At 40.3% G+C, this 25,547-nt stretch overlaps 1 protein-coding gene, 1 non-coding gene and 1 pseudogene across 3 annotated transcripts in view; 1 reads left to right on the forward strand and 2 right to left on the reverse strand.

Moving 5' to 3' along the window:
* The window catches only part of TTC29 (tetratricopeptide repeat domain 29), a 669,793-nt gene that overhangs the window by 433,478 nt on the left and 210,768 nt on the right, over positions 1-25,547 (reverse strand). The gene's annotated exons all lie outside the window — the stretch shown is intronic.
* LOC132693495 (U2 spliceosomal RNA) lies at positions 7,539-7,726 on the reverse strand. The gene has a single exon (XR_009616862.1). It is a non-coding gene; the product is annotated as a U2 spliceosomal RNA (small nuclear RNA).
* Positions 19,243-19,403, forward strand: LOC132693508 (U2 spliceosomal RNA; annotated as a pseudogene).

The following is a 25,547-nucleotide window of genomic DNA, read 5'->3' on the forward strand; positions in this document are numbered from 1 at the left end:
CCAGCCAGCCAGCCACTTCTGAGAAAGAAAACACTATTAATAACAAAACTCAAGGTTCCGGCATCAATTTAACTCATATCTTAGTCCTCTCCCACCTTCAGGACTCAGTCTCCCACCCACTCACAACTGCTGTATTTGCTGGTGTCTCCATACCCTTCCCGACCCACTAAGGACCTAATTACAACCATGGAAGGTCAGCACATGCACATGCGCTGGGAGACACACATGCACAGAGGGGTTTTCTGAGAACTGAACTGGTGAAGACAGTATGAGGCACCATCATGAGAACCAGCGCTACTCTCCTCCTGGCTCCCTAGTCAGGGCTGTGCCTCATCCAGAGACAGGAGGATGTGTGAAAACTGAAGAACTGGGTGTTTCCCTTTCTTCCTTCTTTTCTTTTTGTCATTCCTTTCTTTCTTTTCTTTCTTTCTTTCTTCCTTCCTCCCTCCCTCTCTCTCTTTCCTTCCTTCCTTCCTTCTTCCCTCCCTCTCTCCTTCCTTCCTCTCTTTTTCTTTCCCTTTCTTCCTTCTTCCCTCCCTCTCTCTTTCCTTCCTTCCTCTTTTTCTTTCTTTTCTTTCTTTTCTCTTCTTTTTCTTTCTTCCTTCCTCCCTCCCTCTCTTTCCTTCCTTCCTCTCTCTCTCTTTTTCTTGCTTTCTTTCCTCTTTCTTTCTTTCTCCACAATAAAGTGATAACAGGAATATTTTTTCCTCTTCTGGAAATTACTGAGCTCCTTCTGTTGGTTAACAAGGTTAATACTAAGCCTAAACATGAATTAGGCTTCATACAATATGATACATAAGCAGAGCCATCTCGCACCAAACCCACATTATCAATGTGTAATGTCTAGATCCTGGGGGGTAAACTCCTGGTTAGTAACAGCACAGAAGGATCGCAAATTTATTCACACTACAATCATATGTAAAGAAACTACAGATTTCCACTTCCCCCTTTAACTGAGTCTCTTTTTCATAGGTCTCTGGAGAGGACCTTAGTCAACCTTGGTCTGGCATAATACCTAAAACTACCCGTTAAGTAAATGCCTTATCTTTTCAGGTCAAGGTCAGTCTCAAATGTCACTCTAGATCATCTCTGGTTTTATTAGCAAGGAATGTGGCCTACATGATCATATGGTGACAGAGGGCACAGGTGGTCCATGGAACCAGGTGGCATCCTCTACATCTTCATGGACTGTTAGGTATAGTGACTTACTCAGGCTGGATGTAAACACTGAGTTGTGAGGACTTCATCTCTGGGCTTCTTGCAGCATCTTCTATGGGAAAACTGTATTGTTTTCAGGCTTCACATTTAGGATTCTGTGGAGCCAGTCCATGTTCCAGGCTTCAGTTTGCCTTTCACGTGTGCTACAGAACCATCAGAGTCTCTGCCTCACCTTCCTTTGCCCTTGGCTGGGTTTTCTGCTCTGCTGTGGGGTCATCACCTTGACCCTTGGCCCACTGGAGCTCCACTGGCTACTGGCCTGTGGGGCTTTCTGCAGATTGAATGTTTGTGTTCCCCCAAACCACCTCCAAAATTCATATGCCAAAATCCTAACTCCCAAGATGATGAAGTTAGGACGTGAGGCCTCTGGAGTTCCTTAGATCATGAAGGTAGAGCCCTCATGAATGAGTTCAGTGCCTTTATAAAAGAGGCTCCAGAGGGATCCCTCACCCCTTCCTCAGTCTTGAGCTCCCCACAGCCTGGCTTACAAAGAGAAGTTAGGAAAATCAGCTTTGAGATTCATGCCTCTCTATGCCATTGGTTCGTTGTTTATTTTATTTTGAGAGAGAAGGAGCACAAGCAGAGGAGCAACAGAGTGAGAAGGAGAGAGAGAGAGAATCCCAAGCAGGCTCATGCTGCCAGCACAGAGCCCAATGCAGGGCTCGAATCCACGAACCATGAGATCATGACCTGAGGTGAAGTCAAGAGTCAGTGCTTAACCAACCAACTAAGCCACCAAGGCACCCCTCTAGGCCACTGGTTCTTAGTGAAGGTAGAATGACCCACTAGAAGGCAGTTGGGAAAACTGTGGGGTTATTTATGTTGTCACAAAAATCGGGAAGGTGAGTTACCGAATGAGGTCAAGGATGATCATCATCCTGTAACAAAGGAGGCAGTCCCATAGCGAAAAATCATTCTGTCCAAAGTGTGTACAGGGGGAAAATGTGTTTATAATTTTCTGAGCTTAAAACCTAATTCCAGCCACATCTCTGCATGGTTTAAATATAAACTATATATTTAATTTACATAAACCAACATCAAATTACCAGTAACGCAACTTAACACCTAAGTGAGGAGAGATCATTCTTTGCCTTGTTTGAAATATTACAAAGAGTTTGTCACTATTTCAAAAAGTCGCCAAGAGCAGTACTACTCACAGCACGTAAGTCATGCTGCTACGTGGCTCTGCATGGTTAGCTGTCACCCCCAGGGCGGTCGTGGAGGCACAGCATCCAGGGTGCAGTGGTAGCCAAGCTGCATATGAAATGCATTGTAAGTCTGATTCTTTTTCCTATTTCTCCCTGCTGTTTCAATTGGAGCTCTACACTGCTGTCGGAAGAATGGAGAAGATAGCTTATGTGAGCTTAAAATTTAATTTTAAGATAACAAAGAGGGAATAAAAATATTTGTCATCTAAAGAGGCTGGAATCAGATAAAGTTAAGTGCCACTGCTCTTGGCATCCCCACCCTCCCTTTTCGTATCGAGCACTTACTATGTGTCAGATGCTAAATGTTTTCCAGACTTGCTCTCCTTTACTTTTCTCAACTATCCCGTGAGGCAGACATTATCATCCTTGTTCTACAGATGATGGAACTGAAGCCTAGAGAATCTAAGTAAACCAGAAGGTGGAAAAGCTCAGATTCAAATTCAAGTCTGACCACAAGGCCTGGCATCTTAACCATTTCACATATTCAATATAAAGAAAATGAAAAAAGACCATCTTTTGTAAATTTTACTGACAATTACATTTCTAGTTACATAGTTTAATAACCTGTCCTTTGAAAATATTTATGAGGCAATTAAAAGGAGCAGCAACCAAGAATGAGAGTCTTCTGTTTTAACGAACCTTCTGTGGAATCCTTTATGAACTGTGATACCAAATTACCTTACTTACTATATCCCTGTGCTCTGATAACCTCCTGAAGGTTTTATGTGGGAAAAATACTAATCCTTACAATGTAAGTTATCAGCTAACAATTTTATAATGCGATAGAAGAGAGACTTTCATCCAAGAAACCCAAAGTACTTTAGCAGCACTGGTCCTATATGAAAAACAGTCCTACCTGCTAATGACAAAGAAAGATAATGAGTGCTTATCCACCCACGCTGTCCCCTGACAGAAGACTCAGATCATGGAGCACCTAAAAAGTACTCATCCAGTTTCAGAGAAGGGTTTTGGTCAGAAGCTGTCTTGTACCTAGGCTGACAGAGAACCTTGGCTGATAAAAAAGGACAAGGCTGATTGCTTTTCATCAAGCGCCTGCTATATACTCATCACTTTAGTTATGTTATTTCTCTAAAACCCCATGACAACCTATGTGTCAGGTGTCATAAACCTCATTGTACAGATAAAAATATAAGGGCTCTTACGAAGTTGTAAGTGGCCCAAGCATCTAATTAACAGAGTGTACCAGCTGGGATTTGAGCCCAGCTATGTGCCATTATGATTGCTTTTACTCAACCTCAAGTGTGGGGGGATCTTGAACCCCACCACAATTACTATGTCATAGAGGAGCTTTGGAGTGGGTGGGGGAGGCTTTGGATTAAACCTCCAGTTAAGTTTTTAGACACCTCAGAAGTCTAATTTCTAGGGAAATGTCCCCAACTGTGTTCAACAGACTAGAATGTAGCTGGAATCCAAGAAGATGACATGCCACTTCGGTGGTGGGAAAGTTTCTTGCAAAATGCATCAGTAACAGGAAAGCTTGAGTATGCTCTTTAATAAAATGCGAAATGATGGGGCAGGAAATTCCCAGAACTGTTTCCCTACCTTCCACCATTCTTTTTATTTTTTGTGTTGCTGTTAGGTTGTTCCCATGTCCTAGAAAACCCATGTCACTGCTGAGAAACTCTTCTTCAAAAGCAGCTATGACTTTCATATTCTCATCACCTTCTTCATTTGTTCTGAGACAGAGCCTTACAAAGTTAAACTGAAAATAAAAAAGGTAAATATAAAGGCAGCAGCCACTGGGTGTCACTGATTTACCACTTGAATATACCTTGTCCCACATTTCTATCGCAGGAGAAAACCTGGTCTTTTCAGTGGAATATTTTGAAACCCTTCATGTTCTTGAGTGCTCAAGATAAATATAGAAGAGTTTGAAATAGAAGAGTCTTATGACACTGAAAAGACATTGTTCTCTGTTGTAAACTATTCATAACTGTAATAATAGTCCCATTTTAGAGATGGATACAGTGAAACAGAGCAAGCTAACATCAAGGATGGCAGAGAACACATTCCTGAATTTTATCTTTTAAACTGAGACCTCAATGGTTTATTTTAAGATACTTCTCTAAAGCCAGGGACACAGAACCTATTACCTTTTCCTTGTCCCCACCTCCCAATTCTATACCTAAGAAGAGAAAAACGAAATCATTTTAGAACATCTGAACATCTGGGGATTGAGATTATGTTCCAAGCTCCTACAAACGGTGTCGGAAGTTATATAATTTATCAGCTATCTATTCTGAGTCTGGGACATTCATAGCGCTATCTCATTTAATGCTCACCACAAAACAGCTCAGAGGTTGTCCTTACCCCCAAATGAAAAAAACTAGAGATCAGAGAGGGTAAACAACTTGTCTAAGATCACAAAGGAAGCAAGATAAAGATTTCAGATTTAAACCCCCATTTTTGGTCCCCCATGCCATGCTCATTCTGTCACCCTGGGCCATATCTCTTTAGAAATGCTATCTTTACTTTGGACATATCCCTTTCAAAACCACCTAATGTTGTTCCACACCTTTGGTTGACCAAGTAGTAGATGATAAAGACATTACATACAAGACAACGGTATGTTTTGTGTTTTAGGATTATTTCCCAGATAATTGCTGAGGGGATCACTTATAGTCCCTCACTGCACAAAAATTACAAATCCTCCCCCTCCCCAAACTCCTCAAGGTGATGTTCTGGCCTGGGATTTAGTTTCTCCAGATATCCCGCTGTCTAAGCAAGCTATTAGCTCTTTCTATAGTGGATGTGTTCCTGCTCTCATTTTCGGCTTAACAATACTCATCCATCTGGGTAATCCTTCTTTAGGTTAAAGAGTGGTGGAGAGCTTTGGGGTTGTTTATCTTCCAAATAGGTAGAGCAACAGCCCAGCAAAGCTATAAGCTCATAAGCTTCCTGATTCTTCCTTGCCAAAACAATTAAGCTCAGAGCCAGAGGCTTTCTCTGGGGGAGATAAGATAGTATGTCCACATCACCATTAACTCCTGCCAAGTTCCTGCTCTGCAAAGAAGCCAGCTTTCTAGTTGGTGGCCTTCTGATGCCTCACCTCCCTGAATCACACCTCAATTGTGGATCTTCCCTTCCTTTAACCCAAAGTCAAAACACCATGACTTCTTTGCTTTCCACTTTCTCACCCCAAATCCTTGGGTTTCTTTTCAGACCTGGTTATGGTGGCAACTTTTCTACTGACCCCATATAATCTGGCAAATAATCTCATCACTTTGTATTTTAAAAAAGAATGTTTCTAAAGTAAAACTCTTGTTTTCCTTTCCAGTCTTCATTTTAAGGAAGCAGTAATATTTTTCTTGTACTCAGCAATTCCCAGGTGTCTGGGGGATAAAAGGAACCTTTTCTTCCTTTCTTCTCCCCCTGGTGGTTGCTTTTTCTCCTACTCCTTTCACCCCAATCTGCTGGATAACAACATCAAAATACACCTGGGAAACACACACAACTCAAGCTCCAACTCTTGATGACCACTTACGAAACAGAGATGAAGTAACTCTACAAAATATGACATCTAGTTGAAACTTGATTCTCTTTTCTTTATTAAAAATAATATTCTTGATATCTTAAGATATCTTAAGATATATCTTATATCTTTATCTAAACTTTATCTTAAAACTTAGACTTACAGTAAAAAATGCAAACAATATGTATTTTTAGTGACGGGCCTCTCTGCTGCCCACAGGAACCTGGTTGTTGGCTGGAGTACAGGTATGAATGATCAAGAAGTGTGGGGAAGGACTTGTACATACTTGTAACATATTACACGCTAGGGCCTCTGCGCACAGACAGAGAAAGATTTGGCCTCTTTTTGCCCTAAATTTTTAATATTAGCATCTCCCATCTTGTTCCACTTTCAAGTCAGCTGGCCTTGCAGAAGTAAGGCTCTGTATAAGCTGGCCCCACCACCACCATCCCCAAATCTTCCCTCAGTTAACCTCTGCAGAGCACTATCCTCACTCCAGACTTAGATGCCTTATGCTGTGAATCACTTCATTCATCCTACACACATATGCTAAGTGACCAGTCTATTCTAGGCCCTGACTTCACATTTTTACTTCTGGGTAATGCTCCCCACCCCCTCTTCAGTCTTCTAATGGCACTACTGGTGAAGGAAGTGGTTCAAAGTCACATAACCAAGAATGGGCAGAGGGAAGATTCAGAGCAAAAGTGGAAGCTGTGAACCAACACATGGTGCCAGCTCTGGGGTCTATTACACTTAAATCAGGAGGCCTTTTCCTCTCCCATTCCCGTTCTTTCCTTTCTTCACCTAATAGTTCTCCTGAAAGACAAAGTCAATTGAAAATAAAACAGAATGAAGTACCTTAAGCTAGTGGATAGTTGAAACGAGGAGGCATTAATACAGATGAGTGTTTTGCTTTCTTAAAATCAATGAATACTACATACAATCTGACATGCAGTCATCTCTGCATTTATATCTCCATGATATCCCCTTCCTTTGCCATTGTATGTCAGCCATCCATCATTACGAAGATCAGCGTTAATTATCCAGGGAAAGAAAGCCATTTTAGGAAAATATGTTCATTTGGAGAACATGCCTCCTGAACACAGGTAGTGGGTCTCATTCCCTTTCTGGGATCAGGGCAGGATGAGAGCATGAGGGGAAATAACTGAATCTTCGTTTTTGGCAAGGTCTGTCATCAAAATTCTCTCACTTTCATAATCCACATGAACAATTGATGTATTTTTCACTGTTGGCATAATTATACTTGTATGCATGTTGGTAGCGTGTAGGAAGACCAACAACACATTCCACGTATTCCTGTATTACCATCTGGACCGTCTTTGGCTGACCCTAGTTGTAGGCACACAGCCCTCGCTGTGCCTCCATCAGGCACACAGCCTGGAGACACTCTAAGGAATTTTCCTCCAGAACGACCACAGTCAGTCAACACAACCAGAGCTACCTGTCCCTGATGGGGACAGGTCTACGCCTCTGGGAAACCAGGAACAAGCCACCTGCCCAGACACTCCAAGGCAGAAGCATCTAGCAGACACAATCTCAGATTAACCCCCCCCTCACCAGCTCTCAAGCTGACTTTAGACACCTGGGTATTTCCCTTGAGGGGGTGCAACGTTCATGAAGGTAGTGCAATACAAGGACAATGTGTGCAGCAGATGGAGCAAGCTCTCCTATTCCTTCTCCCTGCTCCAAAAATGCAATGCGTTGTCCTCCATAGAGGACGTGTCATATACTAAACTGACAAGAAAAGATACTACACTTGATCTTAGCCAAAAGGCTGAGAAGCGATCCACAGGAACAACTGAAAAGGTGAAAGTTTTCCAAAGCTGTGGGCGCAATAAGGCATTGTCTGCAGAGAAAGAATTCCAACCTCTGCCTACATAAAGAGAATTAATGAAAATCAGAGTATGTACTTTAAGGAACATATTAGGAAGCTTTGGCCGAGGTGAAGAGTGTTCTCTGTCTCCTTATTACAGTGTTACGGCCATTGTCTCATTTCCTGACAAATTGTAAGGGAACATTTCCCACTGACAGTACACACTGCCCTCTGAGAGTAACTTGTGTCCTCAGGATGCTGTAAATGTGACAGGGGAATCCAGATGTTCAGTCCGTGGGAGGTTCATATCAGAACATAGCCATCTCAGCACAGACACCTCACTGTCTCATCGAGGTGCTGGGCATGAGGCCAGAACAAGCGAGACAGGTGAAGGCCCCACCAGGCAATCCCCACCACGTGGGTCTCCTATCTTGCATCCTTACCCTCGCTGAAGAGTTTCACAGGCCAGCAAATTCATCCCCACCCACCAGACCTCCCCTTCCGGCATCACTTCTGCTCAGGGAGCAGGGAGGTTGCAGAGGTAGTTGGTCCTTGTTGATCCTTAAAATAAGGACCGTGGTCACTAGTGAGAATGGAGCCATGCACAGCATCTCCAGCTAACTTGCCTCCATTCCTCCTGACTTGAGCTTGCCTTGCTAGCCAGAAACCCCTCAACCCCTGCTGACCGAACAGGACTTTTCATCTCCCTAAAGCATGGAGCTTAAAGAATTAGTTGTAATTTCACCAATCAGAGGAATGATATAGAGGTGTCATCAACTAGCAAACCACACATGTGCCCTGACACAACAGTAAGACCACCTTTATGCTGCCAGTGCAATTGGCGCCTGGCATATACTCGGGTAATTATGCCCAGAACTCCAAAGAAATATGTAAAACAAATGATTTCTTTTAACCTGCCATCAAACCAACAAGCAAAAGACGCCTTTGTTAGATGTCCTCAAACATTTGATTTCCTGATTAAACACATCACTCAACACATTATGTGGTGGGATATAAGATAGAAACAGGGAGCAGGGCTGAGCCCTGCCATCTGGAGTAACACACTTCAAGGAGATGAAGTTCGCAGACGGCATGCTGTTTATGGGACAGGAAGGGTCTCTGGATTTTCTTTAGGTCCTTATTCTCCCCTCCCCCAGGACCGTGATATAGGTACTTCTTGTGCCTTACCTGAAGCAGAACAAAAAAGGAAAAGAGAAGAGTGGGGAAAAGGGGAAGTGGTACAACTTTGTCTTCCTTGTAGTAGTTTTTCTTTATTCTAGTGGAAAGAAGAACAATTTGGAAAGATGCATTATAATCGTGCAATTGCTAACTGAGCAGTTTGAGTCATCACAGAACTCCCACTCTGTTACGAAGAACCCAGAACTATGGAAGCCTGATGCCAAACTGGCCTGAAGGAGAAGCCTGAAGAAGTCTGACCCCCTAAAGGAGTCAGGAGGATGTTTTTAAGGTCATCAAGTTCTAGGAAGAAAGCCGAGCTTAATTAAGCTTAATTCGTGGTGAGAAATCATTCCTTAGACCTGGTTTTCTTTGAAAAACATACTCCTCACTTACACTCATCTTTATGCTAGGATGAGCTTCATGATATTAGCAACATTCACTCTGGCACTACACTCGGCCAGAGTACAGACCTTACCTTGGCGTCTATTTATGTATGTATGTAGCAGTACTGTTTTCCTATTCAGGACACCAGATCCTATTCAAACAGCCATGGATTTTAGGAATTAAAACTTCTATAGGCTAAAGCCACAATCAGAAACATTTTAAATGATGTTAAAGTTCAAATCTAATCACTTATTACCTGAATTTGTTGTTCTGATTGCTGTACTTGGATAAATACAGTCCCGAGACCTATTTAGTGTGCCAGTTTTGTTTCCCTCATAACATTCAATTCAACATATAGTAAAACAAAACAAAACAACAACAACAAAAACATGATACAACAAGAAGTAGAATGTCCGGAAATAAATATAAAATATTGAAAGTGTTTTTTTTAACATTTATTTACTTTTGAGAGATAGAGCGAGACAGAGCACGAGCAGGGGAGGGGCAAAGACAGTGGGGGGGGGACACAGAATCTGAAGCAGGCTCCAGGTTCTGAGCTGTCAGCACAGAGCCCAATGCAGGGCTCGAACTCAGAAACTCATGAGATCATGACCTGAACCGAAATCGGACGCTTAACCAACTGAGCCACCCAGGCGCCCCTAATATAAAATATTTTAAATAATATAAAGCATCAGGCCAAATAAAAAAAAATATTGATGATAACTATGATGAAAACAAAGGTCAGGGCAGAAGAGAAACAAAGAGGTTCCAATGCGAAAAAATTTTTAAATTTTTTGTAATGTTTATTTTTGAGAGAGAGAGAAAGAGAGAGACAGAGCTTGAGTGCGGGCAGGGCAGAGAGAGAGAGAGAGAGAGAGAGGGCGACGCAGAATCCAAAGCAAGCTCCAGGCTCCAAGCTGTCAGCACAGAGCCCAATGTGGCACTTGAACTCATGAACTCACACACTCACAAGATCGTGACCTGGGCCAAAGTCAGACACTTAACCGACTGAGCCACCCAGGCACCCGAGTGCAAAAATTTTTAAATGTCCTTTCCTAGTTAGGTGAGCAAACAATATTTTGTGTAAAAATAGCCTTGTCCAACAATTGATTTTATGTTTCTTTTTGGAAAAAGATGAATTATCTTTTTCAAAACATTCCACACATACACAAAAACAGCCACTCCCAGATGCATGTAGTAGAACTTGGTATTTGTGTCTCAGAAATTACAATCTCATAAAGAGGGTGGTTTTGCTACTAGTGAGACTGAGTTCTTAAAATGGCCAGCTAAGCTGCTGCAGTCCAGATGTATTTTTGTCTTCCTCTATCTCTATTGTGAATTATTTAAAGCAGCCTACTCCACAGTTTGAATTTGGCCCACATTTTAAATCAAGTTCACCAAAATAACATGCTCAATGTACTAATTTCCATTTAATAGAAATATTTCTATAAATTTCTAATACCACTGAAAGGCAGTATGAAGCAAAGCACAAAAATATGTCTAAAAACACACTTTATCCCAGGAGAAATTAATCTTTATACAAAAATATCATGCAAATATTTATTTGCAAAGAATTCCAAGCATGTCTCTAGAAAACCACATTTATAAACAAACTAGTGGGGCTGTTTAAAAAGACTCTCCACCAAATTGGTGGTTCTTTCATGTTTTTTAAATTACTTTTATAGAAATGTATTGTGTATGAAGGACCTACATGATTTTTGACTGGATAGGGCATTTTCATTTTTAAAAAGTAAAGATGTGTAGAGTATTACTACAATTTATTGGGACCAATTCTTCCCACAGCCAAGCTATCTCCTACGGGGACAAATTTTCTAGAAAAATAAATGAAGCAAATTGGAAAAGAAGGAAGATCATAGAATCTCAAACCTGGATGTTCACCTCTGCCTTTTCTAAATTACTAGGAACATTTTCAGGTCACACAGGAATTCATGGGCCCTCCTAGGGGTCTTTGGTTTCATGATACTGGTTTGTAAGTCTCTCAGTCTGCTCCAAGGCAATTCTAAGCAAAATCTTAAAGTATGCCTCTGTGTTTGAGAATACCCGTGTCATTTTCCTTGGCTCTACCTTAATTTCTATTTGTGCAATGACCTTGTAAAAATTATAACAGGCACCCATCCAACCAACACATCCATCCACACCCAGCCAATTTATATATAAATACAAATTTGTATTTTTGTACACATTAGATTTACTCTGCTGTATTTTGACAGTGTTGTCTTGTGATATCATACAGATTAACGTTTCTGTGATATCATACAGATTGTTTCTTTTTTTTAATTTTTTTTAATGTTTATTTATTTTTGAGACAGAGAGAGACAGAGCATGAACGGGGGAGGGTCAGAGAGAGAGGGAGACACAGAATCCAAAGCAAGCTCCAGGCTCTGAGCTGTCAGCACAGAGCCCAATGTGGGGCTTGAACTCACAGACCATGAGATCATGACCTGAGCTGAAGTCAGATGCTTCACCGACTGAGCCACCCAGGTGCCCTACAGATTAATGTTTCTACTAAAGAGAGTGACTATTTCTGCAATAGTTACCTGGGGGAGAGGAAAGTCCTTAGAAAAATTGGACCTTGGAAGACAGACCTTAAATTTAAGGCTGGTGGTGTTCTCCAGCCTGAACAATTGCCCAAACTAGAAACTAATGGGGGAGGCAAAATTTTACCTCACCCTCTTAGGGTTCTTTTTGGCTGACCTGAGAATCAAATTGACATAGGATAAATCAACAGGAGAAAGGCATATAAATTCATTTATTACAAGTTTTACAGAATGTGGGAGGCTTCATAAGGAATGAAGATCAAAGAAATGGCAAAACCTATTTGCTTTTTTATATTAGGTTGAACAGACAAGCAATTCTGGAAAAGTGACTGAACTATGTGCAGAGGCCAAGGGAAGAGAATTATTTTCACAAGGTCTGTTTGTGTACAATTCTCCATCTCAACTTCTCATCCTTGATGGTAAGAATGATACTTTTATTTTGGTACAGGGAGGACATCTTTCATACAGGAATTTTATGTCCTGCTTTTAAGAAAAATAAGGAGGGTCAGAGTGTTTTTCTTGTATTTGCTGTCACTCATGTGCCTTTAGCTTAAAATAGCCAATATGTGGCATATTTTGGAGTTGCATGTTCTGAACTCCTTCAAGATCATAAATCACACACATTCAGCACTTCCATTTAGATATCTAAACAGCATCTTCAATTCAGTGTGTCCATACTTAAACATGCTCTGTTGACTGCTTCCCCCATGTCAGTTGATGGCAACCGTTCCCAGTGGCTCCAACCTAAAGACTCAATACTTCCCTTTTTTTCTTACTCATATTCACTGGAAATCTACGGGCACCACCTTCAAAGTATATCCAGAGTCTGGCCCCTTTCTACCATCTCCCTTGCTCTCACCCTGCTATGATGCACTTGTCACAACTGGATTATTGAGACACCTTCCACACCAGCTCTTCAGCATTTACCGTGTTTCCCTATAGTCTATTCTCAGCACAACAACCCAAACCATTCTGATAAAAATGAAGTTCAAATCATGCCACACCTCTGTGAAAAGCCCTCCCGTGATTGCACATTTCACTCTGGAAAAGCTAAAGTCCTTACTGTGGCCTCAAGGCTCCTATGACCACTTTTTCCTGGTCCTCCCCTCCTAGCCCACTCCCCTCTAGCCACACCGGCCTCTGCACCCTTCCTCTAATGAGCCGGGCATGCTACCAACTCTAGGTGCTGGCTCTTTCCTCTGCCTGGAAAACTCCTCCCACCCCCATATGTTCACGTGGTTAATTCCCATAAGTCCTTCAAATCATGTCTCATCAGATTTCACCTTCTCTGTGAGGCTTCCTCATATTACTCTATTGTGTATTGCAGAGAGAGCACAAACACACAAACTCCTTGCTGGCATTTCCAACTTCCCTTAAACTGTTCTATTTTTCTCCATGGCACTTATTTCAATCTAATAAAACTTATTTATTAGGTTTTGTTATTGACTGCTTGCTGCTTGATGAGGGTGAGGTTTTTTTTGGTTTTGGTTCTTAGGCTTCCTGATGTATGGCATCGTCATACCATAGAGTGGGTGCTCAATGAACAACTGTTCAGTGAAGGGATATGAGCAGAACAGATGTGATCTCTTGCCATCAAGAAGGTTACAGTCCACAGGAGTGATAACTCTTTTCTCTCTAGGCTTCCTTTTGTGCTCATGACCTCGATGAACCTAGATGGGACTGAAAGTGCCAGAAGATGCTCTGAGGTGAAGGAGGAAGGATGGCCTATTCCTTCCATGAGCAGCTATACTGAAGCTGCTAGACCATGACTTGGAGAGAAAGGAGTTATTCCCCTTTTCCCCCCAGTTTTATTGAAGTATATCTGACAAAACTGTAATATATTAGTATACAACATAATGATTTGATACACATATACCTTTTGAAAGGGTCCCTCCCTTTCACACATTTATCTGTGTGTGTAAGAACACTTCTACTCTCTTGGAAAATTTTAATTGACTAATACAGTATTATCAACTATAGTCACTATTTTACACATTATACCCTCAGATATTATTTAACTTATAACTGAAAGTTTGTACCTTTTTAGCAACTTCTCTCTATTCCCCACCCCAATTAGCTCCTGGCAATCATCATTCTACTCTCTGTTTCTATGAGTTTGACTTTCCCCTTGCCCCCAGATTCCACATATAGGAGGACTCTCCAGGGTACAACAGGGTCAAGTCAGAGGGGAGCTGCCTTACAGTCATTCCCTTGGCAGTCTCTCTCTGAGGTCACTCTTGGGAATGAGTCAGATTTTCCTCAGGTTGCTGGTAGGTTTCCCTAAAGCCTCCATGACACATACTACAGGCAATGACGCCCATCTCCATCTGCTTTAACTGCACCTCCTATAGTGTCTTATATATCCACCCCAACCTTGGCAAAACTTCTGCTGTCTCAGGGAAGGTGTTTTCAATGAGCCATTAGGAAGTACAATCAATACTTATCAATCCAGTGGTTCTTTGATGTAGAGCTATACAGTGATGTGAACTATCTCAGGCAATCTAGGAGAGATCTATTGGGTAAAGAGAGTCCTCCAGATCCCCTCAGCCAGCTCTCATAGATAAATAATGACTTTGTCAACTCAACTAGGCCCCTTCTCTATGTGTTGCCCTCCTCCGGGAATTCATATTTGGTGCTTAGTATGACAGAAAATATTAACAGTCTGAGAAATTCTAGGAGAAAGGAAAACTAGTTAATTCAATTGCTTCCTGATGGTAAGAAATGTTAGTAGAACTAGAATTAACTGTTTAAAGTCATAACAACACCATTTAACAAAATATTCATCTTCTAAGGAAATAATGACCTGTGTCTGTGCCCAAGTGATGTACTGATTCAAAGAAACTGTCTCATTTATCTTTATAGCCTCCCCAGAAGCTAGCACCGTGCCTGGCCAAAGAGCTGCTCAATAAATGTGAAAAATACAATATTCAGTCAGCCAACAAAATCAAAATATAGAGCTCACATTATCTCCTTTCTCTTCTTATACATCCAACTGTGGATATGTGTGACAGTTAGCTCTTTGGTCCCCAAACAAGCAAACCATTTTCCCTCTATTAATGAACAGGGACCATGGTATTATATTACAAGGCATGGTTGAGACATTTATTACCCAGGAGCCAAATTTAATAGCTTTTGCAATTTCCCTTTAATGTCCAAATTCGAGCTTCTTTGAAAATTAATTAAGTTATGGTTTATTGGGGAACTGCCCCCAGACAGCAAACCCATGACTCCCCATCCAAATTTATATCACACCAACTTGTTGTTTCATGCTTCTCTCAAGTCTTCAACTTATCTAGCCCAATGCTGTCTTGAAAGGTAATCACTTATCTGAACATCAGTTCAAAGTTCTACCCAGGTAAGGCATATAGAACACTGGCTTCCTGATTTATGTTATTTTTAGAAGTTATTTCAAGAGACTGAATCTAAGGTTTCAGTTTTTTAAAAACATTTCTGTGTCAGGGACCTCTTCAACAGTTTGGTGAAACCAACAGATTAATTCATAAAATAAAATATATAGAATTACAAAGGAAATCAGTTATTAGCATTTTTGACATTCCATAGGCCAGTAGAGAATTCTACATGCCCTGAAATTTAAATCTGTGGATTAACTATGTTTTAACTATTCATTATTAACCATTATAGAGTACCATCTCTACATACCTAGATTGACTTGGAATTTAATATAGAAGTAAGTAGTAACTAAGCAACCTAACTTAAAATCTATAAAACAGCTATGATCATATTTCCATCTAAATAAGTAAGTTTAGCCATCTTGTTGTTAGCCTCTCCTGGCAGACTACACTTGTACTGTACCTGGTTTGCCACATATTGAGACTCTCCCTATCAATGTGACTTTGACACTTGAACTTTTCCAAATTCCTCCCAAGTCAAAATAATTTTAATTCACTGAGAATTTCTTGGGGATTTCTAGGTATAGTTGAAGTAGGATGCTCTGTTACCTATATAAATGGCTTTCTTCCATCACCTGCAATTTTACATAATTTGTCCCTTCTGCATAATATCTGGAATATATCCATGAATAATGAATGGTCTGTCTTCTTGTTCTTCTCCTGACCAAGTACAGCTGGTGAAAATATCCTGCTTGGTCCTTATTCTCTCTGAGGATGAAGACACAGCCCTCTGTGACCTGACTTAGTTTGGGCCTGGGGGTTACTCCTAGAGATTTCCCATCTCCCTACAATTTACTGAGGTCCGGAAGGCACTACTTGAGCTGGAGATGACAGCTGAAGAGAAAAATGAAGTTGATAGCTAGTAATAATAATTATTATTATTATTAATAACTCACTTATAATAAAAATTGTCATTATCATTATTCATTTCATCTGTTGAGTAATTATAAATATTTTACTTGTATGACATGTCCTAATTCTGAATTTCATTGAAAGACATTAGGTGTAGCTCACATATATCCATTTGTACACACACATGCTATAGGGTTTATTCAACAAATACTATGTGCCTACTCTGTATTAAACACCATATAAACTATTACTAATCTGTTAAGGTTGTCCTAGTGAGCTGGGAACCCTGGAAATGCCCTGAATTTAAAATGTTAAAATTATGTTGATGTGTTCCAACCCAACCAAGCTTCTGACACCTTCCAGCTCTAACTCTACTCAAGTGCAAAATTTTTAACAATGAACAGTAGCTATTTTGAATCAGCTTTCAATATGTTGCAATGACACTTTCACAACTCAATAGCCAAAACCTCACCGTTAGAAAATTGTAAAAGGTATGAAAAATGTCAGCCCAAAGGCAAAATCATTTAGCAATTTAAAAGTGAAAGCAGAAATTTGTTAGAAAAAGTAATCTTTTATCTTGAGTTCTTGTTTTCCTTCTGAAAAGTATGTGTAGTTAATTTGTGTGAAAGGCCCTTTCCATTTTATTTTACAAATAAAAGATGTGCTAATTAAGCTAGAAGTCAAGGACTTTACTAAAAGAAATATGATAAGCTCTTTCCCAATTAGCAATTTACTTGGTGAATATCATGGCTTAAAATGTGAGACACAGAAAATATCCAATATGCATACCTTCCAAGACGATTTTGCAGTATCTTTGAGAACAGAGATAAAGCCAAAGAACCACTCTTCTCCTCAAATATGTACGTTAACAAGACGGATCTTTGTGGAGAGAAGAGTCATTTCTAATCAAACCAGAATCTGTACCTTCCTTTCCAGAAAGACAACTGAACCAAACAGCCATTTGTTGGTTTGGAATTACTTTAAATTATTTTAGAAGACGTCAAAAAATAAATTATATTTTCCTTTTTGCATGTATTTTTCCAATCCTTTCAAGAATAAAATGTTCATTTGGGGCCATGACAATTAAAATAGAAATGTCTTTGGCATAAACTCGTCATTCTAGCCTGCAGGCAAAATATAAAATTGTTGTTAAATTGGAGTGGACCAGAAAATGGATGATAAAACTTGTCCGTGAAACTTCTGCTAATAACAAACATTTGTCCCGTGACATGTACTGTAAGTAATAACACATGACCGGGGATGGATGTGTCATTGTCCCGAACAGCCGGTTTGGGTGCCTTTTACGGCCGTAGACCAAGTTCACCTAGCCCTTCAGTTGTGGCTTCCTATGAAACTGTGAGGGTTAAAAAATGCCCTTTAATCTAGGAAATACTTCAGAAGACAATTCCCTGGTGTCATGGTCTCAGTTGTTCTTCCTTCAAAGTTTTCAAGGCAGCTTGGGTTGTTGTTATTTAACACAAACCAAGCACAAATTTCAGGTTCTATTTAATGCTTCACCAGCATTTACTATTTCCTAATAGCTATGCCATTTATTCATTTGTCAACATTTCTCTTTCACTCAGCAGTTAGAGAAGATAAGAAGCAGTCCTGGAAGAGGCAGAGAGTTGGTAGCTGAAGGGCCCATGTCAATGGCACAGGCAGTAAATCCTTCCTTTCGTCTGGCTTTATTTTACCATATTTTATTGAATCTAAGACATCACAGATGGTAAGATTCACCATTTTATGTACCAATACAAAAAAGAATATGCATTTTCAATCAATCTATGATATAACACCTTAATGATAGTTCTGCTTGAAGTCTGGGTGGGCCACACAGACTTCTTTGCCCAGAAATTTCCATTATCTATTCCACATCACTTGGCATTTTCTCTTGCTTTCTCTTACACCGCTTGGCCTGTACCAGGAATTCTTTTGCACGTCTCTCAGTAACAAAATGTCTTTAGGTCCCCTAAAGCACTTGGCCGCTCTTTCCAAGAAAAGAAAGAATTGCAGTCACCTCTCCGACAAAGAACGTTTGCTTCACTAGTATCAAGTTCATGGCCAGCTCCTGTCTTTGTGCATACACAGCCACTTTTCAAGTCAAGGCTGAATAATAGGCTTCTTGTTGGAAACTTCTCAAGTGGCATTTACACTCGAGTTATATGTACCTTCCAACATCGCACACAAGCTCAATCGACATAGCAATAACATAAACAATTATGCAAAGTTTGCAGGCAGTGGCCATTTCACCATGACTACTGCCTGGCTGACAGCAATTCTGTGATGTCTCTTGATTTCAGAGATGTTAAAATATGTGAAAAACTGGGCTTCTTAGAACATTTAGCAGAACACTGTCTAATCTGTTCACACACTATAAGGTAGCAAATTCAAAGCCCCACAGAGCCAATTAAATCATTCACAGTAGTCTAGTTTTATATAAAAAGCATGTGCCTTCGATGTCAAATATTTTCTGCCTCACTTTTAATAGAAATGTGGATACAAAGGAATACTGTACACCACGAGGAGAAAAACCAAGTTCCACAATCAGGAATGGTAGCAAACTAAGGAATGTATGCCCCATCTATAGGGGGCAGATGCCACATAGCTCAGATCAAATGTTAACCTGTCGATCATCCTGTAAGGACACTTTGAACACAATATTGTTCAATCTTCTAATTTTTCAAGAGAAGCTGGGCACCTGGGTTTTTATATGAAATCTCTTAAGTTTTGGCAGCTAATTCAAAAATTTCATAACACTATGCATGCCACACAAAGCAAATCTGTGTGCCACATCTGGTCCATAATTCACCAATTTGTGGTGCACACAAGATAAACCTTACATAGGTCAGCCATGTCATAAACACGGCCATTTGTCCTGTGGGTATTAATGAAAAAACGATCAGCATGACTGGAAAAGTGATCCTATCATGTGACTTCTTTGCCCACAAAGCATCAGGGCACCTTAGGCACCAGTAGAAATACTGAACCAGAAAGTTTTTTTAGCTAGTTCATTTTGAATGTTGTTCTTAAAACTGTCAATGTGTAACTGAACCAAGTCACTAGGCTTAGAACTAGGAATAAGCAGCTTTTCATAAAGTAAAACTTGATCGCTTCTCGGCCTTTTGGCTAAGATCAAGTGTAGAAAGTAAAACTTGATTGGTTTTTTTAGCTACAATATTTCTTTAAAAATGAGAATTACTGTCCTGGATCCCAGGTTTGCTTGGTGCCCTCTGAACTACAGCACCTCACTGAACCAGAGGACTCACTGTCTCCAGCCTCCTGGCTCTCTTGGGGCTGTGTGAGGAGGAAGCCCAGATGCCCGGCCCAGAAGAACTGAAGTAGAAGGCAGGGCTGACTACTTGGGAGTGCCCTTCCCATTGTCTCTGCTTCCTAGACCTAGAAAATATAACTTTTCTCCCCCTTAGAGAAAGGAGATGGGAGAGTAAGAGCAGCGACTCTTACAATGGCTCTCCCCAATGCACTCAAGGCTAAGAGCCTGCCAAGACTCTGAATCTGAATATACCTGCTCTCATAATGGAACTCAAGACATGGGCTCCTTCAGGGAACTTGATTTTCTAGGCTCAATTTTCCCATCTGTAAAATGAATGAAAGCAAATGTTTTCCATCTGGGTTCTGAGAAAATTTAGGGACTCGGCTACTGTGCTTAAAGAAGAGGATCTGGTTTTATACAGTTTGCATTTGGTCTTAAAGGTAAGACTTCCATTTAACAGGAACATGTAACACGTAAAAAACAAAAACAAAAAACGTAGTGTTGAAAAACACCAGCCAGGTGATCTAAGTGATCTGTAATGAGGCCTCTCCGGGTTGAATGCTTTGATTATAAAACTTCCCCAACATGTACGTGCATTTCAATACTGTTCTCGGAAAGTAAAATGCAGAGACATTTCCAGATTAAATAGTAACTCCAGCTTTTACCCAAAATATGAGTCACTATGAAAATTCCAGTAAGGCTAAGTATGCAAAGGTACAAACAGCTTTGATTTTTCCCTTCAAATGAAGCTTTCTTTTTTCTCTGATTTTGTGAGACATGACAGCAAAGAGTGTAAGTCTGGGAAAAGCAACTCACACTAGGAAAAAGGAGACCTTGCATCTATTTGCTGTCGAACACACACACTCCCTGATCAAGTTTGTACATACAAGTGAAAAGAACGGAGGGCATTTTCAATGGATCAAGGCTTCAGACCATTTTCTTCTGGAAGTGCAGGAAATTGAGATGAAAACTAAACTCCTATGCAGACCAGGCATAAATGTAACTACTTCTTAAACACACTCAGTGCCTTCCCACCCTTTTCTGCCTGTATCTGGAATTTCCCCCCAGCCTGGTCGTCCACACCTCTCTAACCCCACATCACACACAGACTGAAAGGTGATTTCGTTTCCAGTCTGCATTCCTCCTCTCCTCCTGAGCCCTGGAGTGCCTATTATCATTTATAAGTACCTTCTACAAATGGCTAGTTTTGTGAACTCCATTTGGACACGCCTAGGTAGAACTTTCACCCATACACTCCTGAAGTTAATACCACTGTTGTTCTTTTGTGTCCCCCATGGTTTCTTGCATATATGTAAGTAGGTAATCAGTATTCCAGTTGAAGGATCAGATATGCTAACTGAAAAATTTTTGTGTCTATGAGAAAGAACACTACTACTATATGAGAAATGATAATATGAGTTCAAATGATCTTTGAGAAAAAGGCAGCCTATTTGTTCATATTGTGATGTGAGACTAGGCTATACCATGAACACAATGCTTAAAGAAGTGAGTGACGATGGGAGATATTGTATGAGGCTCCAAGTTCAATGATATATTTAATGAAAAATATTAAAAAGAAAAGAAAAGATTTCACAATGTTCAGGATTATTGGATTCATAGTAGTATTTTTTTCAGAACATTAATAATAAGGTTTATATTACTTTTCTAATGAAAAAACAATAATGAAAAAACATAATAAGAAACACGCTTTGAGTGTCTATGCCAAAGGAATATCAGAAGGACTTTATTATTACATGAATTTGAGGTCCACATAATTTCCATTTTTAAAAGAAAACATTTTATAGGAAATGTTCTTTTGTGGTAGTTCACAGACTAAAAATTGATCGCCCCTTCTGTGGGTTTCATCATGGGTTTTTCTTTTAATAAATTCCATTCCAGAGAGAACAGTGTTGTACCAACATGCCTATGTCTTGCTACCAAAGAAAACTTCATAAGCAAACTGAACCAATTTGTTTCCTGGTGTATATTTATCCCCATTAAGAGCTCAGAGAGTGAAAAAACACAGTAATTATTTTAGAGCTCTGTAAACGCTTTCATGTTTTAAGCCATAGGCTGGATTAGGTAGGTCCTGAAAATTCATTGTAGTAAAAGCAACAAAGCCTGCTATTACCTGGGGAAAAGCCCCAGAACATTTTGTCCTCTGGCTACTGACTAACTTTGACTGGGATGGCAAGACAGTATGTCCATCTTGTTCCCATGGTGTCCCCCAGGGATGGGGGCACATCTGCTCTCAACTGAACTTTAAAACTGTGTCTGTGTGCATGTGTGTGTGTGCGTGTGTGCGTGCGTGCAAACCACACACACGTGCACATGCATTTGAGCAGGTACACTATTCCCCAAATGGCAAAAGAAGGTGGGATACTTTATCTTTTTATCTTTCCAGACGCCTTGGGTAATTCAAAAGACTTGCCTAAAGGAATGTGTCTAAAATAACATATTCCACCTCCATATTTCTACAGCTGGACATATACAAATCATTCCAAACTCCTTTTCTTACTCCCATTCTGTAATGCATAAGTCACCAAAAAATTCCCAATTGACCAATGTAAAATTCTAATTATTCTCTTTCACAGATCTTTTGGCAGTCCCAAGCAATTAGACATATTTACAATTGTGCAGTGATATTCCTAAAAATGTGTTTTTCTTCTTGATTAAAATAATAGCCTTTCCTAAAACTTTCCCCTTTCCCCTTTTTCCTTTGTAGGAGGCAAATGTGAGAGTCAGAATCACAGCAGCCATACTGCAAGTATGAGGTAACAGCCAAGAGAAATGCAGAAATCTCGGATATAACATTGTTCAGGGGCTGAAATAAAATCAGAAACCACCTATCTTTAGTGTTCTTGTTATTTATTTAAGTCAATGTGATTGAATTTTTCTGTAGGTAATAGCATTCCTGTCTCTTATTACCCATTTATTGCCAAACTCAGTTATCATGTTCTATTCCTTCATTTGTGTTTCTCTTTGTCTGATTCTCTCTCCATTGTGTTCTTAGCCCCATATGTGAAAATATGTTCATTCTGCAGACATACATATTCTATATTCAGTGTTTACTAATGTATATGATCAGAATATATGCTTGATGATATACTTCATAAAAAAAGGATGGGGGTGGAGAATAGGCTGATTTTATGTTTAAATATATTTGGAAAACACTGGATACTCTGTTCTCCTTCTGGAGCTCTGCAATACACATAAAACTACTGTAACCTTTGAAAAAAAAGGACAAATATAAAAGAGACATTGGAATATCGTTGAGATGCTTCCCAATCTTACTGGCCACTGAACTGATTTTTCAAGCACTCCCTTTACCTACTAAGTGTCCACCTCTCAGAATTAGGGTTCTGAGGACCATATGTAGGAAACACTGTACTACTTCTATCCATAATTATTTTACTAATTATTGTTTTATGTTTTCTTCTTTGCAAATGACCCATATGTTCTGACAACTTTTAGAGAAACTTCAGGGAATTTAAATCAATAGATATGTCAACACATACCAAACAAAGGCAGATGGTAATGAAATTCTCGATTACTTCTGGCTAATTACAATTTCCCCATTTTCTTTGCCTAGAAGATGCTGCCCCAGATACTGGCACCAACAGTAGCTTGCATGTGCATTTATTTTTTTTAAATTTTTTTTAATGTTTATTTATTTTTGAAGGAGACAGAGAGACAGAGTGTGAGTGGGGGAGGGGCAGAGAGAGAGGCAGACACAGAATCCGATGCAGGCTCCAGGCTCCAAGTTGTCAGCACAGAGCCCGAGGCGGGCCTCGAGCTCACAAACCACAAGATCATGACCTGAGCCGAAGTCGGCCGCTTAACCGACTGAGCCACCTAGGCGCCCCTGCATGTGCGTTTCTAGATGGAGAAACTTCTTTCAGACTCTGTGCTTGAGACATAATCTCTTGATTAGTCACTGCACTGATCTCTATACAGACAACTGCTGTAATTCTGTCTGTGATAATGAATAATTCTTGCTAATGTGTGATTTATTTGGTTTGTCACTTAAGAGCCTTCTTTACCTTTAATGCCAAACTTGCATCCCCTTTGGGGATAGTTTGTTCTCTCATTAGAAGCACTTGATATACCTCTGAGGAACTGTAGGTTGTAATCACCACCCCCAGCATCCTTTCCCAAATTACTCTGTGCCATGAGCCCAGCTGTAGCTATCAGGGTGTGGGTTTTTTCCCCTCTGCTCTCTTCACATGGTCTCAACTTTGAGCCAGAATAATTTAAGTGCTAAAGTCTTGTCGGGTTTTGCAACCATGAACAGCCTTATGAAGTCTAGGCGTTTTGCCAGAAATCTAAACTTTGTTGAACTATGTTAAAAGGTTAAACATTTCACAGAGTTTGAGTTCCCCCTCCCCCACTGCACTTCCAGACTCTGCCTTGTTCTGAAATGTCTGTTTTATCAAGAAATGGAATAACTAATAATGTGCTGGATAGAACATTTTCAACCATCACACTGTAACCATAGTAGTGCTAAAACCCACAACCAAACAAATGTCAATCACTCTCCTCTCCTTAATCAAAAAGAGCTGAGGACACAGTCCCAATTTAGTCTGTTTTAAGATGAAATGCTAGAAGCTTTCCATAAAATGTAACTTTAAAAATGAAGCTGTTACTAATTGCTTGTAATAATTTCTATATTAACAAAAAAGCTTTCCTGAAACGAATGCCAATGAATAAAAATAAATTGCAGCCTCCCCAGCCTGCAGGGAAGTATAAATACTGGCCTCTAGGCCCCTGGTTTTAAAATCCTCCCTGTACTTATTTCCTGGAACACTGGAGGTCTACTGACTTCTGGGCAGGATGTTTCTGAGGTTTTCGTGTCCACAGTCAACATGGATACTGAAGGGAAAAGAAGTAAATTTCTAGAAATCATCCATGACAGCCCCAGCTCCCCACACCCAACCTGAGGGTAAGTGTTCTTGGCATCGCTGCTAAAATGTTCCCCTAGTTCACTTAATCTCTCTATCCCCACTGCCACCACCCTTTCCCAGCTACTACCCTCTAGCCTGGACCTTCACAGTGGTCTCCCAGCTGGCCTCCCTTCTTCCTCTTGCCTCCATTCTCCCCACAGTAGCGAGGCCATCCGGTCTCTAGAGACTTAGAATAAAAACAATCTTATCAGGCTTGGTAGGATCTTCTTAAAACCTCTCCTGGTCTTGAACTACCTCCTCCTTTCCCATCACATTCCTGACGCTCAGGGGCCTTCTTTCTTTTCTGCAGGCACACCAAATTTATACCTGCCTTAGGGCCAGTGTGGGACATGCCCTCCCCCATCTCACTAGGCTGGCTCCTCCTTGTCATTAGTTCTCAGCTTAAAGGGTCTGCCTAGAACAGCCTTTCCCAACCACACAACCTAAAACCTCCCTCCCCAGACTCTCAGTTATTCTCTATCAGACCCCCTTTCTAAACATGCTGCATAGCATGTTCCCAATGTGGTATTTTCTCTACCAATTAATTACCTCTCTTCTGATTCCCTCCACTTGTCATAAGCAAGAATTTACTAGTTTACCGCTGTATCTCCAGAACCTATAATAGCAGTTATGACATAGTAAGAAGAAAATCCATAGATATTAAGTTAACATATGAGCAGAACAAGAACAGAAAACTGAGTGCTCACCTCAGCTCCCTGTGGCCCTGCCATGGGAACATGTAACAAGACTAGATAGCAGGTACATTCAGGTAAGAGTATATCAGAGGTTGGGCATCCTGATAGATGTTTTTAGGTATGCCATGAGCCTTTATGAACTTAACCAGGGAAAGTATAGTTATTGACATGAACAGAGATAGCTATGTTTGTCTTTACTTGTGGGGCAATGAACTTCTCCAGAGAGCTGTTTGTGTCTTTGACATATTCAGTGTAGTTTCAGCTACTACTTTCCAAGGCAATCTCCTAAGAAGATATTTCCTTAAGTAGAAAATAAAAAAATTTTACTTAATGTATTAAAGTAAATTACTGAGAGTTTTCTGCTAGATAGTTATGACTTTATAAGGAATTTATGAACACTGTTCAGTAAAGTAACATTGTGTCCTCCCTCCTCAACAAACAGCCAACTTAGATGACTCATATACATAGGTTGAAAACTATATCTGCAATCAAAGATCAGAGC

Source organism: Panthera onca, chromosome B1 (genome assembly GCF_046562875.1).
Source record: "Panthera onca isolate mPanOnc1 chromosome B1, mPanOnc1 haplotype 2, whole genome shotgun sequence".
NCBI classification, from domain to species: domain Eukaryota; kingdom Metazoa; phylum Chordata; class Mammalia; order Carnivora; family Felidae; genus Panthera; species Panthera onca.